Genomic DNA, 16,162 nt, shown 5'->3' on the forward strand with positions numbered 1-16,162 from the left:
TCAAAAATATCAAGTTTTTTGGGAGTCTCACAACATGATATTTTACAACCTAAACTAACCTTTACTTATCATAAAAATATCAGATTTTAAGACTTTTTAACCTTGACACACTTTCATGCAGGCCTGCATCCTCTTTATAAGCTCTTTATACAGTACAGATTGCTTCAAAGCAGCTTTACAGAGATAAAGAGGAAAATAATGATTCAATGATGCAAACAGAGTTTAATTCTGCTGTAAAGCACCTTCAGAAAACAGAATCATTGTTCAGCTGAGGTCAGTTCAGTGCTGATTCAGTTCTGTTCAATAGCTGTGTAAAAATGCTATAAAGCAGCTCTGGAGGAAACAGTGATGTCATCGTGCAGCTCAATTCAGTTCTCATCCTACAGTCTCAGTCCAGATGCGATATGACAAATTTCGAGAGTAAACTGATGCCCCGTTCTATTTCTCACATACTCCAAGCCCTCATGCTACTTCTGATATGAAGGACAAATGAATTTGCAACAGTCGCTTTGTTGTGTCCAGTGTGGAAAGCTTCTAGCTGTTGTGGCGTGGCGTGGCGTGGCGGGACGTGACACCGATTGCTGTCTCTTGACTGCTGTGACCCATCTTCAGTTTAAGTTTCTTCAGTGAATTGCACCATGATTTGTCATAGTCTAGGTTGATTAAAGGAGCAAGGACTCAAGTGCAGGAACAATGGGTATTTATTAAGTGGTAAAAATAAAACAAAAATACAAACAAAAACTCCCCATGGAGGAAAACAAGGCAGGCATCAAGATTAACAGAACTATGGCAGGAAACACAAGGGAACATAGACGACGAACCAGCACAGGACTGCAAACACAAGGAGACTAAATAGGGGCGCAAACAAAAGAGGGTAACGAGGGAAGGCAGGTGGGGCAAATTAATCAATAATCAGGTAACAAGATGGGAGGGGCTAGACAATCAGCAGGAGAGCACATAGCACAAGGAAGCACATGACAAGCCATGTGCTCACAACAAACAGTACTATAACACAAGCACATGACAAACCGGGAGTGTCAGAGCTCTGTAACCAAACCAAGATATAAACTAGACAAGTGACAGAACCCTGACATGATTATAAGACCCTGTAGCAAGAAGAAGTTGAACAAGTCTTTAGACCCCTACGTTCCAATGCAGCTGGCTATAGGCAGCGAAGCTCACCAGGTTTAGAACAGAGCTAGTCAGTGAAGAAACCTTGTCTCAAGAAGCTGAACTGTTTGCATCTACCATCAGTCGATCCAAACATAAATGCCTGAAAAATAACCAGAAGAAAAGTCTCTGTCTACCTCTCAGTCTTCCTCAAGTGTTTGCAGTTCTGACGGCCTCACTGAGCTAACAGGTAAACAACAGTTCTCCTTGATACGCTGACCACCTAAAGCGAGCCATCTACCTCCAACTGCGTCAACATACTTGAATAAAACTCACGAATGTCAGACACACTGCTTTTTCTCAGTTTCTCTAGTTTGCCTTCAGTTTAATAAGCTCCATCCATGTCCTCTATTGGATGTTGGGCTTGCAATAGAGAACATAGTCACTAAGCAAATTAGTGACTATGATGACAAACTAGTGACGGGAAATGGTGCAACTGAATCCAAACAGGTTGACATCGTGACAGCTACGTTCCAGTCTTCGGATATAGAGCAGGATTTTGAGTGCTGAGATGAGGATATCTCTGAGAAAACACACAGAAACACGCAGAGAGACCAACCCAGGACACCCCAAAAATCAAGCATAGAATCCTCAGCCTGTATTGAGGTCTGCTGTTCTGCAGGTGACCTGTCCTGACCGTGTGTTTGTTATCTACACCTTGCCAGCATTGCCTGCTGGTCCTGTGTCCGCCCCTTTGGCCTCCTGGGAGATTGTGTCCTGGCAAACATATCCACAACAGGACGACACTCTGACCTTGAGACAGGCATTCACTCCGCTATGATCTTTGTCTTGCGCTGTTTACCTTTCCTCCCCTTCCCTCTCTCTGGGAATGTTTGCAATGGCATCCTGCATACTGCGCATGGTGTTTTTGACAGTATATTAAGACAGTATGCACAGATATCATAGATTCTATAGAATACCCAGATGTACTACCAGATGAAAATTGTTCAGTATAGAGAACCATGAGATGAGTGCAATTTGCACAATGCAGTGTGCTTGACTTTTATTTCCAATGTGATGAATTGCAATCAGCTGCGATTTTTATCCGATTGGGCTGCCAAAAATATTTTTTATACAAAACTGAATATTTTGGAATCAGTGATAATTGTAGTTCATGAAACTGGTCAGTATAATTTCTCCATTCACAATTATTTTCATTGAAATTTAACACAAATAATAAGTATATATTTTTTTGTAAAATACTAAATACTAAACTATTTCTTTTCATGTAAAAATAAATAAATAACAGAATTAAGTTTTTGACTAAATTAACTGTTGGATTTTTGGATTCACATAATAAATGATATGCAGAGATTGTATTAAGGTAGCATAGTTGTATATTATTGTGATATTTACAAAGCCACTAAAGTATTTTTTAGAGTGTAGAGTTGAAATGTCAACTATTAATATACTTAATGTCAAAGCTGAAAAGTATTGGTATAAATTGTTCAACACTAAAAATGTGCTATTTATTTACAGCATAGAAACATTCAAATGTCAAACTTGACATTTGAATAATTTGTGAGTCATGCTTGCTTAATGCTATTTACATTGCATGCCTATGTAGGCAAAAAAAAACAAAAAAAAAAAAACACCTAGGTTTTAGAATAGAGCAACAATATGCAGTTCATAATATACGCTCTGCAATTGTAGAGTACGTAGTATGCTAGTATTCCATTCCAAACATAGGTACAGTATATCTTAATTTCCTCCATTTTGTTCTATTTCTGCTGGTGGCCACACCTCTCCTGATGTCTTGGGTCTGTTTATTCTTTTTTTCCCCCATCTACTCCATCTCTTCTCCCCCTCCCTCATCTGGAGACTGTGTCCCGCTTGGCTGACGTTAGTGGCGTGTGTGACAGGGTTCATTCAGCATCGGGATTAGCTGTCAGACCGCATGTGTTCACTGCCACGGTAAACAAATGGACAAGTCTGTTCAGACACGGCAGCGAGTTTTACTTGCCAGCGCCTTCATAATCAGTATATGACAGTTACTAAATACTCAACTGCAAATCATTTACAGAATGTCCCTACATGCTCTTAGTGTTGTGTCATGAAGATAAAATTGTGTCTGCTTGACTTATTATAACTTTTTAGGTTGACCTTTTTGACCTTTATGCTTGGAATAAAATATTAGCATACTGCTTACTGTATAATCCTCAATATAGGCCTATACACCTTCCGGCCACTTTATTAGGTACACCTCGCTAGTACCGGGTTGGGCCCCTTTTTTTTCTTCAGAACTGCCTGAATTCTTTGTGGCACAGATTTAACAAGGTCCTGGAAACATTCTTCAGATAGTTTGGTCTATATTGACATGACAACATCATGCAGTTGCTGCAGATTTGTCGGCTTCACATACATGATGTGAATCAGAAGATGGGTACATATTGTGGTCATAAAGGGACGGACATGGTCAGCAACAACATTCAGGCTGTGGCGTTTAAACAATGCTCAATTGGTTCTAAGCAGCCCAAAGTGTTCCAACAACATATCCATTACACCAGCAACACTAGCAGCCTGAACCGTTGATACAAGGCAGGATGGATCCATGCTTTCATGTTGTTTATGCCAAATTCTGACCCTAATATTTGAAACTCACAGCAGAAATCGAGACTCATGAGACCAAGTTTTTCCAACCTTTTATTGTAACAAGTGGTTATTTGAGTTACTGTTGCCTTTCTATCAGCTCAGACCAGTCTGGCCATTTTACTTTGACCTCTGGCATCAACAAGGCATTTTCTCCCACAGAACTGCCATTCACCGGATATTTTCTCTTTTTCTGACTATTCTCTGTTAACCCTTGAGATGGTTGTGCGTGAAAATTCCAGTAGATCAGCATTTTCCGAAATACTCAGACCAACCCGTCTGGCACCAGCAACCATGCCATGTTCAAAGTCACTTAAATCATCTTTTTTGGGTGATTAGTTATTGTTAATGAGCAGTTGAACAGGTGTACCTAATAAAGTGGCCAGTGAGTGTATATGAAATGTTTAACATACTACATAATGTTATATACACTCACCTAAAGGATTATTAGGAACACCATACTAATACTGTGTTTGACCCCCTTTCACCTTCAGAACTGCCTTAATTCTACGTGGCATTGATTCAACAAGGTGCTGAAAGCATTCTTTAGAAATGTTGGCCCATACTGACTACGTTTACAAGCAGGCAATAACCCGTTCAAAACCGGAATATTAGCAATAACCCGGTCGCGCGCGGCCATGTAAACACCTGCAAAAACCCGGATATGCGCATATCCCGGTTTTTAAAAACCCGGATATGATCCCTGGGGTACCCCTTTTCTAACCCGAATATTTGGTCATGTAAACGCGTATCGGCATATCCCCATCAAAAGGAACATTGATTTGTTCTGCGCATGTTCTATTCACAAGGAATCTTGGTCTTTTGAGTAGAGACGGCGCATACAGAAACCCGCGTGCAGTATACCGCAAGTAAGCAAGAAGTAGAGGTAAACATGGCGAGACGCAGCACAGCACCACACTTTTGGAGCAAGGAGGAAAGCGCAAACAAAGGCGATCGCTATCTGCCCCGAACTATTCATTATCCGCGTGTTGCTGCTGTTGTTGTTGCCTTTGGATACAGGAAGAAGAATCAGAAATTACGCATATTGCGTCTTAAGGTTGTCCGTACGTCCAGACGCTAACCATGCGTCGCCGTTTACATCGGGATATTGCCAATTGATTACAAATTCCATGTATACAGGAATAACTCTCTCTGCTCACGCATGTAAACGGGTTATTCCGAATGTTTCAGAAACCCAAATAGTGACCTTAACCTGACCATAACCCTAATTTTAACAGCTTGGATAGCATCTTGCAGTTGATGGAGATTTGTGGGATGCACATCCAGGGCACGAAGCTCCCGTTCCACCACATCCCAAAGATGCTCTATTGGGTTGAGATCTGGTGACTGTGGGGGCCATTTTAGTACAGTGAACTCATTGTCATGTTCAAGAAACCAATTTGAAATGATTTGAGCTTTGTGACATGGTGCATTATCCTGCTGGAAGTAGCCATCAGAGGATGGGTACATGGTGGTCATAAAGGGATGGACATGGTCAGAAACAATGCTCAGGTAGGCTGTGGCATTTAAACGATGCCCAATTGGCACTAAGGGGCCTAAAGTGTGCCAAGAAAACATCCCCTACACCATTACACCACCACCACCAGCCTGCACAGTGGTAACAAGGCATGATGGATCCATGTTCTCATTCTGTTTACGCCAAATTCTGACTCTACCATCTGAATGTCTCAACAGAAATCGAGACTCATCAGACCAGGCAACATTTTTCCAGTCTTCAACTGTCCAATTTTGGTGAGCTCTTGCAAATTGTAGCCTCTTTTTCCTATTTGTAGTGGAGATGAGTGGTACCCGGTGGGGTCTTCTGCTGTTGTAGCCCATCCGCCTCAAGGTTGTGCGTGTTGTGGCTTCACAAATGCTTTGCTGCATACCTCAGTTGTAACGAGTGGTTATTTCAGTCAAAGTTGCTCTTCTATCAGCTTGAATCAGTCGGCCCATTCTCCTCTGACCTCTAGCATCAACAAGGCATTTTCGCCCACAGGACTGCCGCATACTGGATGTTTTTCCCTTTTCACACCATTCTTTGTAAACCCTAGAAATGGTTGTGCGTGAAAATCCCAGTAACTGAGCAGATTGTGAAATACTCAGACCGGCCCGTCTGGCACCAACAACCATGCCACGCTCAAAATTGATTTCTTTCCCATTCTGACATTCAGTTTGGAGTTCAGGAGATTGTCTTGACCAGGACCACACCCATAAATGCATTGAAGCAACTGCCTTGTGATTGGTTGATTAGATAATTGCATTAATGAGAAATTGAACAGGTGTTCCTAATAATCCTTTAGGTGAGTGTGTATATATATATATAAAATGTACACTATACCAAGTGTACATAATGAGAAAAAAAAAAAAAAAACCTGAATGTATCTTATTGTCAGGATTATGTTCTGTTCAGTGTGTTTTAGTTCTGTTTTCTTGTGTGACCTAGTTTCCAGTTTGTTCCCTTGATTAATCATTCAGTTCATCTGCCATTAAATTAATTAGCTCATTAGTTCCCTCAATTTGTTCACTTCTTTGTCCTGTCTCGTCAGTATTTGATGTGGTTGTATTCTGTTTCCTAAGTCCTCCTTGCCTGTTGGATTTATTGGGTTAAAGACTGTTTTACTGATCTCATTCATCTTTGTGCGATTGTATTGCGACCTGTGACACTTATGTGTTTTGTCTTTAATAAAAAAAAAAAAAAATGATAAGCAAACAAACAGAAACAAAGGCTCCTTGGGGCCAATGCAAGTTAAGGTCTGTTTTTGACTTCCACCTCATTATGTAAAATATTATTCATTTTATTAATTTCAGCTTGTGGACTGTCATGCATATGGAAATGTTTTTTCCCCAGTTAAAGCGGCATTAGCTGTGTTCATTGCAGTGGGGAGAGAGATTGCCTCAGCACACAAATGCTTTATGAGAATTCAGCATCAGTATCTGTCTCTGTCAGAACACAAATCGCAAAGAGGAGAACACTTTATTGCTTATATCTATCACTGGGTTCAGGGGGTGGGCTGTGTTAATGTTTTGGTGTGGTGGTCTTCAATAAAACGAAGCGTATTGAATCGAGGCAAACACGGCAAGTGTCCAGCACTGTTCCTCCTTAATGTTGTGCTTAATTTTTGATGAATTCAGTAATAGAGTTTTGCAGGATGTATCGGGTCTTCTGATGTGCACAGAGCTCACATAAAATACATTCATCTGCAGAAACCGAGACAGAAAATGAGATGGATTCGGTTAAAATGGCAAGAGGATGATGGAGGGTTTTATACAGCACTCTTCTGAGTAATCAAAGAAAGATATTAAAGATATACCTGTGGTTTCATGCTGTAGCCCAGAGCCACACACGAGTTGCCTAGGGAAGTATCTTTATAGAGACAGAGAAAGAAAGATTAAAGGAAAGTTTTTCAGGAAGGTAGTCAGGAATATGTAGCAGCCAAAATTATATTTGAATTACACTCCCTCTGAAACCAACCACTGATACTCTTTTCCTGAACAGTATAGTAGTCTATAGTATGTCTATTAAATTCAGTATTAAATGAAAATGAATGAAAATCCCATTTACTTTGTTAATGCACGTTATTTTACTTAATATTGTTGAATAACGTTTTTATTTAATTAACATTACTGGCATTTAAGTATATTTTTATTTATTTATTTATTCTCTGTGTATTTTGTTTTGTTTTCATTGTTATTCTATTTGATGTGTGTGCATTGATGCTTTGACAATTTGAATGCAAAACAAACATGTCAGTAAAGTACTCTAATTTAAATTTGAGGGGGAAAAAAAAGAGACAAATCAAACCATTGAAATTGATGAACAGTGAATTTAAAAAAGAGGCTTTCAAAAATATAGAAATGCTTTATTAATCTTCATAACAACTAATTTGGTTTATGGAGGATCAATGCTTTTGCTCTTGTATAAAAGTCTCCAGCACATGTGTGAACTGTATGCCCTGCTGAAAAATCCAGAATAAACCAGTATGAATACCATGTTGATCCAAGTTGGTTTATGCTGGTTAGAGCTGGTATAGTACTGATCTAGTTAGTGGACCAGCATACTAGAGCTATACATACATAGCAAACCTGAGCTAGTGTAGCTGGACTATCAGCACTCCTGCTTCCCATGCTGGGGACCAGCAAACCAGCAAGCAGCATCCCATTCTGGTTCCAGCATGCAAAACATACCATATGCTGGTGACCAGCAATCCTGGATTTTTCAGCAGAATGTCTGCTCAGATTTTGCAACATTTTTGGCACCCAATGTTCCCACAAGGACAGTAAAACCTGATGTCTAAAATTGTGTAGAGCAAACAGCACTGAGGAAACAAGCAAAATAACGTATTAGGCTAAATAATGACTTTATGAATGTTCAGCATGGAAATGCAGTCAGATTTTCGGATTTTTGCATTTTTGTCTTTTCAGACCAATGCATTAAATAATGGCAGACTGGTGGAATAAAAATACAGGTTCACTCTATAATAGTCAATAAGTGCTACTAATAGTAGGTTTTGCTTCGCAAAACACTGTCTGAGCGCCACCAAGTCGTGTAACAGCATGTGACCAAAAGCACAAATCTAATTGTTTTGCCAGTTTTCTTAGCAGTGCGATGTTAAAGCGATTAGAAACCCTCTACATAAAAAAAATAAAAAAAAAAATAGTCGAGTTGACGGCATGCAGATGTTCATGTCAGACAGACGCATTAACAGCCATTCATTGAAATCAAAATGTTTACCGCACCAAATATTCGCCTTGATGTGAACAGGCTTTAAGAGGGCATCACGCATACATTCACATATTTACCTTGTCGCCTCTCTTTTTCTCCGCCTCTGTTTGCAATGTCGTTCCTCTGCCGATCATGCTAAACAATAAGGGATGCTAATTTCAGCTCTGCTGCTAACTTCCTTCAGCAGCTAATTACAGCCAATTAAGTGGGAGACTGTCAGAGCCGATGGCTCTGCCTTCTGATTGGTATTGTTCCAGTGATTACTAAGAAAAGAGAATGTCACACTCAGAAAGAGAGAAAGGGAGAGAGAGTACGCAATGCTCGACTGTCTGTGGATGATCTCATTTTCAGTTCATTCCTCACTCCTTAGGACACTGACAGCATCTACTAATGAACACACGACCACCCTTTATGTGACAGAGAGAAAGAAAGAGCAGACGAAAGAGTGGAGGATAATGATCTTTCTGCAGAGCCTCTCAGGATGTGCAAAACATTTGTTTCCTGTGGAGGACAATGATGTTGCCCCCCACTAGAATCCTTCTAGTAATAAATGTGGTGGGTGTAATTCTATTTCCAGTATAATTCCCCTCTGTGTGTCTTTAATTGCGTTCTTGTGTTCGTTTCGTGCCACTTGCCAGTGTCTTGCCTTTTTACAGATGAGGTTGGGCTTAATGATGTCTGTCCAAAGATTTAGACCAAGATGGTGGAACAACAGTGAATGTAATTGAATGGAAAAAGATCATTAAAGCAGCTGAAAGCAGTTTATTTATTTATTTTGAAATACCATGAATAAAATGTTCCTACTATCTGAGATAATCACACCCACCTCTGTGACAGCCCTATCCACCTTATTCCTGACGAACTTACTGCGTTTTGAATTATGGGTGGCACTTCCGGTCCATTCAAAAAGGCTTAAACGAATCATTTCAAATCATATGGTTGCCCTACAAATAAAGCTGATCCATCAATTTTCCTTCATGAATTATTTTCAGGCATCATGAGAATAACATTATACTTGGTATTTTAACGTGACATGTTATAACAATATCTATGGTAAGAGCTCTTTTCAGTCGCTGCTTTGTTTTCCTCATGATTATTTTCTTTTTTTCCTTTTGCAATCCGCTAAAAGTGTGAAAAAGGTCAACATATACTGCACATTTGTGGTCTGTTCTCCCGAATTTAATTTGCGATATATTCCATTAATAATTCACTGGAATGCAAGAAGAATCTCTCGTTATTCTCCCGGAGAAATGCAATTTGTAATCTGTCAAAATGACGGAAATCAGTTTGAAATAGTATCACGTAATGCTGAAGTTAATGAACATTTTTGATTAAGGCAACATAAGTTACATAATACAGATATTACTACAGTGATATTTAACCCGTCCGTTATTGCTGTGGAAAGGATCGTGCTTTTGGGATTATTTGGTCTGTTGAAAGTACCTTGTTGATGCTTTTACACTTTTAAATTTCCTTTTAATGTTCGATGGTTGAAGGTTGACACTTTTTAACGTATTGCATTCATAGAGCGAGCCTTTCACTGATTGTTTACAGCTTAACCAAAGTTACACCCATAATTCGCGCAAAGCGTCATGGGGCGTAGGAATAAGGTGGATAGAGTGGTGCAGTTATGACGTCAGAACCATTAAAAATGTACGTTTTTCCTAAGTTTTTCCATAAGACAGCTTGGTGTGTGCAGTGTATGTTATAGAACAAAACGTCAAAGTATTGTCAAATTATGTTTACCACAGGCTTTATTTTACTTGTAAATTGAAAAACCCCATTATAAATCATGCTCCCGCAAAAGAGATAGTGTGACGAAATAACCTTAAACCATTTAAGTTTAAAAACTAATATTTATGAACTTATTGTGTAGCTGAAACTTAATTAAATTGCATGAAAGAATTTCTGTCAGTGTTTGGATATGACAATGTTAAAATGTTTGGTCTTGGCGGAATAGATCTGCTACGCTGTTGTTGTTGCTGCTGCTGCTGCTGGTGTTGATTATTGCTGCTACAGAGCAAGTACAGGACTTGCTGCTGCTAATACATACACAACACACTGCTCTGAGCATGTAAGGCATGCTGCTGCTTTACAATATTCATGCATTAATTACTTGTAGCAGATCTATACAGGTGGAGCTGGGGAAGGTGGGGAGTTTCTGAAAGCATGCTACAAACTGCGATAGCAAACACTGACCAAGTTTGAAAGTTGAGCAGCAAGCTCATTGGCTGCTGATGCAACAGGAACCAATCAGCTGAGCCCTGTAGAGAACAATATGATTTCTGGCAGATTGACCGATCAGCCTGCATCGAGGATCATCAAGATTAGGACCTTTTATTTTGCACTGAACTGTATCTGTTGTAAAATCACTGTAATGAATGGTCTTGTGGCATATTGCTTTAATATTTTTATATAAAATGTTTGAATGTAATTGATATATGTTCAGTGCTGATGCATGGTTTTCTGACTGATTGAGTTTCTGAGTGTTTATCGGAGTTAAGCAAACAAATTTGTCATGTCAGGGTCCTACAGTGTTTGTTGATCTGGGAGATCTAAGAACTTGTGTACGTCTTTGTGTGTTTCCTGTAGTTTATTCTGAAAAAGCTGCTGGCTAGAGAGAAGCGCAAACACTTTCACTCAAAATCCAACAGACCAATAGCTTATTTATTAAACTCAAATTCATTTTAAGATGAAAAGAAAATAATTTAATCAATGGTTTCTCTCTCTTACAAGCCTGTGGCAAATCAGATTCAGTGCATCCAGGAGGAAGGGTAGTGTGGTGCTGTTGTTTACGGACTGTTTGTTGTTTATTTACAGCAGTGCACAGATGTTTGTTGATGAGGAGAATGCTCCAGAGACTTCTGGAATACACAACACATGCGTTACCACTCCTGCCCCTTCATGGACTTCATGTATAATAAGAGGAAAAACAATATGTTACTCTCTCTCTCACTCTCTCTCTCTCTCTCTCTCTCTCTCTCTCTCTCTCTCTCTCTCTCTCTCTCTCTCTCTCTCTCTCTCTCTCTCTCTCTCTCTCTCTCTCTCTCTCTCTCTCTCTCTCACACACACACACACACACACACACACACACACACACACACACACACACACACACACACACACACACACACACACACACACACACACACAGAGAGCTTGTAGGTTACTATCGTTCCCTCTAAACTCTGCCAAGGTTTTTGATGTTACAGTGCTCTCCAAAAACTCCTGATACGGTTGGTTACTGTGATCCTAAAATAGACACAGCAGATTATATCAGATTTTTGTTTACACTCCAACACTTCAATCTATTCAGGCTGACATAGTTGAAATTTCTGGCACAGGTATTAAACAATTTTCAGAAAGCCTCAGGTTGCGTATACAAATATATCCAATGCAGGCTCATTGGAAAAATATTTCTGTTAAATTATATTTCATTGCTTGCTGAAGGTTTTGTGGCACTTTCAAATTAAAACACATTCGGTTTTATACGAAACAGAGGAACGTGAATCTGACAACTTTTTATCACGTTGGTTGTTGTACAAACACTAATGTTAACCAAAGCAAATGTGAAATAAAAATGCATTTTCTGAAGGAACCATGCTATTTTAGCTTGCATTTAAGTTTTTGAGCTCTTTTAACATGACATGTTATACAGGACTCATAACCCAACACTCTGAACTGCAAGTGCAATGTTGTACCAGGTGAGCTACCTTGCAAGTTTACTACATCACAAAAGCCATACATATGTAGCTGGTTATGTGATGCAAACCAAAAAAATATATATATTCATTTACAAATTATGCACAATGGTAAACGTGTTTTGATGTCATAATCTTAACATTTACAAGTTGGAAAGTTTGAGTTACAATAATGTGTAACAGTACAAATATGTGACCCTGGATCACAAAACCAGTCATATGTCGCACAGGTACATTTGTGGCAATAGCCAACAAAACATTGTATGGGTCAAAATTATCGATTTTTCTTTTATGCCAAAAATCATTAGGATATTAAGTAAAGATCATGATCCATGAAGATATTTAGTAAATGTCTTACCTTAAATATATCAAAAATGTATTTTTGTGAGTGGATGCAGCACAATCGCAAACATAAATGGACAGCTTTAAAGGAGATTTTCTCAATGTTTAGACTTTTTTGCACCCTCAGATTCCAGATGTTCAAATAGTTGTATCTCAGTCAAATATTGTCCTATCCTAACAGTCATACAGCAATGGAAAGCTTAGTTATTCAGCTTTCATATGATGTATAAATCTCAATTAAAAATAAATTGACCCATAAGACTGGTTTTGTGGTCCATGGTCACATAGAAAAACAACGACGTAATAAGGGTGAACTACTGAGTAGATGAGTTTTGTTTGCCTGTTTGGCGTGATGATGTTTTATGCCCCCAACAATTCAATACAATTCTCATTCCATATACTCATTAACTTCTGGGTAAAGCCCCGCCCCCTTCCGGTTTTATCTGAATACAAATACAAATAATTTTGAGATTGTTACAGATACAAATACAAATACCCATATTTTAAGGATATTATATTCACACTAGCATTTCATTTTAGGCAGCTTTTGTAATTTAAGAAATCAAAAACTTCAAATGGCTCCATGGACAGTCGCAGTATGACTTCTGCTATAGATAATCATTCAAGTAACAAGCTGAATTCGGAAATGAATACTACTATGTTACTATGTTTAACATATATTTCAATGGGAAAAATAGTAAGAGTATTATGCTAGTATGCGGTTCAGAATTTGGCAAAGGTCAGTGAAGGGGAGAGAATAGCTATTAAACACAACCAAGGATCCTGAGGCTGTTGTTAAAGATGGTTTTAGGTGTACAAAAAACAGTAAAAGATTCCATTTTCATGAAAAATTGAATCCACACCGAACTGCAATTAGTGCTGTCAGCATTGGCAATGCTGGTATTAATTTTGCTCTTACTTTAGGTAAGCAAAAGCATATGTCAGGGGCAAAATTGCTTTTGTGGGTGTTCTATCCTCTATCCAATATCTTGCATGACAGGGGTTAGCAATTCAAGGACACACAGATGAGGAGTCCAATTTTAAGTTATTTAACTTGTGTGCTCAAACTGACCAAAGTCGTGGAGAGCAAGTGACCTTTATGGATATTTTAAATGAGATAACTGAAATGATGGCCCATGGTGTATTGTGAAACTAATCCAAAAAAGAAAGTGAATTAAGTTTTTTGTTTTTTTTACGTTTTTTTCATTATGAATGAGTCGCCTGGCAATACCATCTAGAAGCAGGTGTCTATACGCATGAAGATCAGAGGCTTTACAAGATATCTCATCAAGATATCTGAGATTCTCACTCCTGACAGCACAGCAAACATTTTTGGGAGTCAAAGAGGTCTAAACGTTTAGAGGATCTGTACATCCACAGTCTTACACAACTTGGTAATTTTATGTTATATATTTCAATGGGCGAAATAGTAGGAGTATTATGCTAGTATGCGGTTCCGAATTTGGCAAAGGTCAGCAGCAACAGTGAAGGGGAGTGAAACAACTGATATTTTTTTCCTTCTTCAACATGCAAAAAAGCCAGCATGGCTGCAACCTGGTTAGTTTGGGGATTGTGAAAAGGGCTAGGGAGGGAAACAGCTGAAAACACACCTCAACTCAATATTTGCTATGCTAGTTTTATATGGTAGTCACAGCTAGCAGCAGACAGGTGGTTGCAGATGAATGGCTATTTTCCCCACCAAACAGCGTCATGGTATTTCTCTCGAAACTAAAGATTTTCAGACTAGAGCAAGGTATTATTGAAAGAAAAAGACTAATTCTGACTTTAATATCATGTTGATGTTAAAGGCTTGTCACAGTGAAAACGTGTGCTCTGTGTAAAGCTTTAATGCTTAAACTAGGAGTGATGTTCCTGCCACACAGGATGTGTTTAAGCTGACGAGACCCCTCGGTTATTATCTGTCTATCCTTCCTCTCTCAAGCGTTCATTTGTCAAACTCTTTTTCACTTTGATTCTTTCCTATTTCCTCTCTCTCTTTCTTTGTTTGTACTGAAGGTGTGGCGATCCTGGCCCCTGATAGCGTCCTTTGTGCTTTTCTGCTTGACTAAGACAAATGGTCCTTCTCTATGCACACACACAGACACTTGAAGGTTGACTAAGATTTATCTGTTGTGCTGTTGTGCATTCAGCAGGCACAAACATGTCCGACAGTCGGTCAATCAAACAGTGATGAGATTAAATCAGATCAATTAGCTGCCTTTCTCCTCACCCTTTCTAACGAGCAGCTTACCTGTCTGCGTTTGCATTTCTACCGATAAGGATTATTCCACCCTCTATCCAAACAGCAGCACTTCAGCACATCCTGCTCACTCTCATTGTGTCTGTCTCTCTCTGAAGAGTACTGAATTGATCAGAGCAGTGTTGTAGAGGGGATGTGAGAGACCTGGACCATCAACACAGATACACATGATCCTCTCTTGCTCATTCTTACACGGCAGGCAAATGATTCAACAAAACTAAAATGAAAGTGTGTGATGTCAACATAGAAGTCACTTTATTTCCAATGGTGAAGCGTAATGGGTGCCACCATGTTAGTTTGCCCTGCTATTCAGAGAATCAGATCTGATAGATTTACATCACATAAATTCACCCATATCTCCCGAAATACATGAAAGTAAGTGGCCGGTGAAATGGGAGAAGAATAGAGTAAACATTCTAGTTACCTACACAATGGGCCCTATTTTAACGATCTGAAACGCAAGTATCAAACGCAAAACGCAAGTAACTTTGTGGGCGGATCTAAAATGGGTTGGTCTGAAATAGCTACATTACTCATAGGTGTGGTTTGGGCGTAACGTGAAATAAACCAATCAGAGCATCATCTCACATTCCCTTTAAGAGCAGGCGTGCTTATTCCATGGCGGTTTGCTATTATAACGGCGGATTTTCCAGGCGCACGCCAGGAGCGGTTCACAGCTGAGGAGACCGACGTTCTCGTCAGGGCCGTAAAAGACAGAGAAGTGACATTGTATGGGGATGAGAGAAACCCACCCAAATTGGCTTCGGTTAAACAGGTGTATAATAATTTTGGTGAATGTGTAAGCTAGATTTATGCCTATTTCACATCTTCATGGACACCACAATGATTTCCCTCAGGTGGAATATTTTTCCTTGTAATTATGTATGGTTTGCAAAAATGGATACTGCTGTGTCTGTGTGTAGATGAGAGAAGCAAAGTGTATGCACGTTGTGCACACGCTACATTATGGCCAAGCATGCGCCCTTAAAATAGCTTCTGAACGCGCCACTGAAAACGCGCCACTGACTTTAGACTAGGTTTTCCCTGGTCTGTGGCGGAATTGGTTTCTGAAACTGCAAAATAGCACCAGGGAACGTTTGCGCCGGAACACGCCTCCTCTTTTCGCTGAACCGCCCCCGGGAGCTCAAGTTCATTCCCTAATTTACCGACGTGCGTCTGTGGAGGGAAAAGTCTGCTGTGCGTCGGGTGCAAAATAGGAATGATACATGTGGCGGTGTACAAAGTCAATTGCGCTGGGTACAAGATAGGGCCCAATGTGTATCTGATATGAATAAAACACCTCTTCAACATATGAAAGGATTGTTTTTGAAGTGGTTGAAAACACTGAATAGTTGTGATATATGACAAGCGCTG

Source organism: Rutilus rutilus, assembly GCF_951802725.1.
Source record: "Rutilus rutilus genome assembly, chromosome: 5".
NCBI classification, from domain to species: Eukaryota; Metazoa; Chordata; class Actinopteri; order Cypriniformes; family Leuciscidae; genus Rutilus; species Rutilus rutilus.